The 3,267-nt window shown below is 35.9% G+C and overlaps 1 long non-coding RNA gene across 2 annotated transcripts; it reads left to right on the top strand.

The window, feature by feature from the left end:
- Window positions 1–350: 350 nt before the first annotated feature.
- On the top strand, window positions 351–2,905 carry LOC137004969 (uncharacterized). Of its 2 annotated transcripts, none has more exons than XR_010892197.1 (4): window positions 351–571; window positions 1,016–1,165; window positions 1,708–1,826; window positions 2,177–2,905. It is a non-coding gene; the product is annotated as an uncharacterized lncRNA (long non-coding RNA). The 2 variants fall into 2 exon arrangements; XR_010892196.1 differs by having other exon boundaries at window positions 353–571; window positions 1,047–1,165.
- Window positions 2,906–3,267: the final 362 nt, after the last annotated feature.

Consider the following 3,267-nt stretch of genomic DNA (forward strand, 5'->3'; position numbering starts at 1 on the left):
GTGACATAAAAACACACACAAGCTGTGCACTCAAGCATAGTGTTTACCACATCCTGTAAAGATGACGTATGTTGCATTATGTGTCTGTGGGTGAGCGTGGGTTCTGGGGCACAGGAGCATTGTTATGTGTAACGGCCAAAAGTGAAAACAGTTAGGAATTAAATGTCTAGAAGAAGGTAAAAATCTGATAAAATGTACAAAGTGTGTATTGCTAATGCCATTGACGCAAACAAGAAATGTGTTGACGCAGGTAAATAGAGCAATCGATGCAAGTAATGTAACAACACACGCAAGAAATATGTTAATGCAAGTAGAAGCAACATGCATAAATGTAGAGATAATGTGTCAATAGTAGATTGACTCCAGATCACAACCCTCAGAAGACACTTGATTTTCTTAGAGAGAACATATACTGAATAGAGAAGAGGGTAAGCTTTAAAATGTAATTGTTTATTCTGGCCCATGGAACTTCCAGCTTAGCTGGCATAGAGCATAAGCAGGCACAGCTGTCCTCTGAGGGTGAAGAGCCAGCTGTGGTGCACTGAACGGAAGGCTAACCCACCCCACCCAGGTAGGCTTGGTTGATATCTGAACTGTAGGTGAACCTACCTGAACCTACCTGACTCCTCCTGGGGGTGACGCAGCTCATAACCCTATAAAGTCTATCATATTTGATACACAAAAGGCCTCTAAATGATCAACATGATCAAAACTTTGCTTAAAAAATGTTGCACACAATCTCCTACATGCCTTCTGTTGTCTGATTTTAGTATTATTGTAAACACATTCACCTTAAGCTCGTGGTTTACGTCTTTTTGCTGTGAAATCTTTAATGATAAACTTTATAAACTAAAGATAAGAATAACTTTTATATTGTTATTAATATTTCAAGATGAACACTAACTGGACTGAAGCACCTGAGGTGTACTTCATGTTAATCATGTTCAAATGTGATTTGCACCAAATTGCATATTTTGCCTCTGAATAAAACTGACCTGTTTTTGACCTTCTCGAGTATGATTAACCATTTTAACTGGGTGTTGAAGAAGAGGGCTGGTTGAGCATCAGAATAAAAACAGTCTACTTCCTCTTCCTCATCACTCCTGCTTCACTGCAGACTCGCACAGCAACTCTGAACCTCCTGATCTGAGCAACAGAGAAAATGGTAAGTTACACTTCCTCATCACTTAATAACAAGATTTAGCGGTAGGACTTTTGTTAAGCGTGTCAGAGGTTCAGGGTTCTAATCCGCACTTGTACAGTTTTTTCTCTCATTAAAACCAAAGATGTTTGTCAGTGATTTTATATCAAGAGAAGGGGCATGTTTGTGTGTATTTTGTTATGTGATTTCACTGGAACGAATAGAGTCTCTGCAACATCATTCAGTGATAGACTGAAGTGCTCGTCTGTGTGAAGACGTGCAGAAAGAAAGAGCACCGTTTCCTTTCGTGGCAGATAAACAGCGACAACGAACACTCAGCATGATTTCAAACATATTCAAACATCAGATCACCTCTTATGAACAAACGAGCAAAACGAATACTCTGCTAGTCAACTGGAGTTGTTTAATTTGTATTAGATAGCCTACATCGGTGCTGCAAGATTGTTTCAAAAAGTGGTAGGGGGCAATATCGACTCCCATTGCAAAAAGTGGTGGGGGATTAAGGCTGTGCATATATTTTGTATAAAAGTGTTTGTTTGTTTCAGGTTTTAGCTGTACCACTGAGGATCCTTGTGATCTGCCTGCTTCACTTTTGTACCTGTGCTGTAGGTGCGGATGTGAACACAAAAACTCTCATGGATATTGTAAAGAACTTTGAGAATCAGTAAGTTTCTTTAATAGTAGAATTTTCCATTAAAAAATAAATAAAGACAAACTAATGGATTTTGTTATATATCATAATTTTTTGTCCCTTATAATTACAACATATGCAATAATTTTAACATTAAACCATAGTAGTCAACATTTGAAGTAGATCAAAACCTTTCATTAAAGTTGTCCTAAAACCTTCTTCTTATGACAACTTTTACAAACTTTTTTGATCCACTTCAAATGTTGACTACTATACACACACACACACACACACATACACACACAGAAATATATACTTTTTTTCTATCAATATTTGTAAATTTAACACAAAACATTAAATTCCCACTGCTTTATAACTTACAGGTTGGGAAACGTAGGACAATACGCTGTCGCGTTCAGAGTCGAGAAGAACAAATGTCTTCAAGGTTCTGACTATCCGAGTCAGAACTTACTAACTGAAGTGAAACAAAAACTCCAGAAAAATGAGGTTTATGTGAGCAGTAACCTCATCGCTGCAAAGGCTGATAAAGATAAACAAGATCATTCAGAGTTTCGGCTGAAGAATTATCTGAAGAACATCTTGAATGGAAAAGATGAATGTGTGGTTTATTTCACTGTAAATTCACCCTGTTTGAATAAATGTGTATCAGATTCCTGGGAATACAGCATTAAAGACAATCTTAAATTGTTACAAAAATATGAGGGAATTAAAGCCTTTGCATTCAAAATAGTCTGGAGAGAGGATAAAAAGGAGGAGGTGATAAAAAGACTGAAGACAATTGCACCCGTGTTGCCATATTATCAGTGTGAGAAAAACAAAGCTAAATGCGATCGCCTGTAAGTAATGCTTATACTTGCAACTGTTGCTTTCCTCATACATAGAAGTTTTATTTAGCTGAGGAGTTTTTTTTCCTGTTTTAATTGCAATAATTAGAATTAAAATTGGCAATAATCTGGAAAATGCATTAATTGTGATATTGCATGCTTGATTAGCTGGCAATTATTGTTAGAGTAAACTGATGACAGCATGTCTGCTTACTGCTGGAGCAAATAAAAATACATTTTATCAAGCATCATTTGTGGTTCAAAGTATGATCTCATTTAAACACACTCTAGATTCATGTTATTCACTCATATGGAGGTGCAGGTCTGTTTAACTGTGATATTCTTCCATTCCTTTAAAGCTGTGGCATGGATATGAAATGATATATGTATATTTAGCACAGATTTAGATGATGCATAAATACATAATTATGGGACCAGAGGTTCAGTCTGACTGTAAGGACTGATAAAAACTGCCAGATCAACATGCGTCAAATAAATAACACTGTTTGCACAGCAAAATTTTAAATAATATTAACTAGAGTCAGCATCAGGTTTATAGGCATTTTTGTAGAATAAAATATAATAATTATAATAATAATAATTGTATAGAATTTTTATTATTAATAATA

The sequence above is a fragment of the Chanodichthys erythropterus genome, chromosome 17, assembly GCF_024489055.1.
Source record: "Chanodichthys erythropterus isolate Z2021 chromosome 17, ASM2448905v1, whole genome shotgun sequence".
Classification (NCBI taxonomy): domain Eukaryota; kingdom Metazoa; phylum Chordata; class Actinopteri; order Cypriniformes; family Xenocyprididae; genus Chanodichthys; species Chanodichthys erythropterus.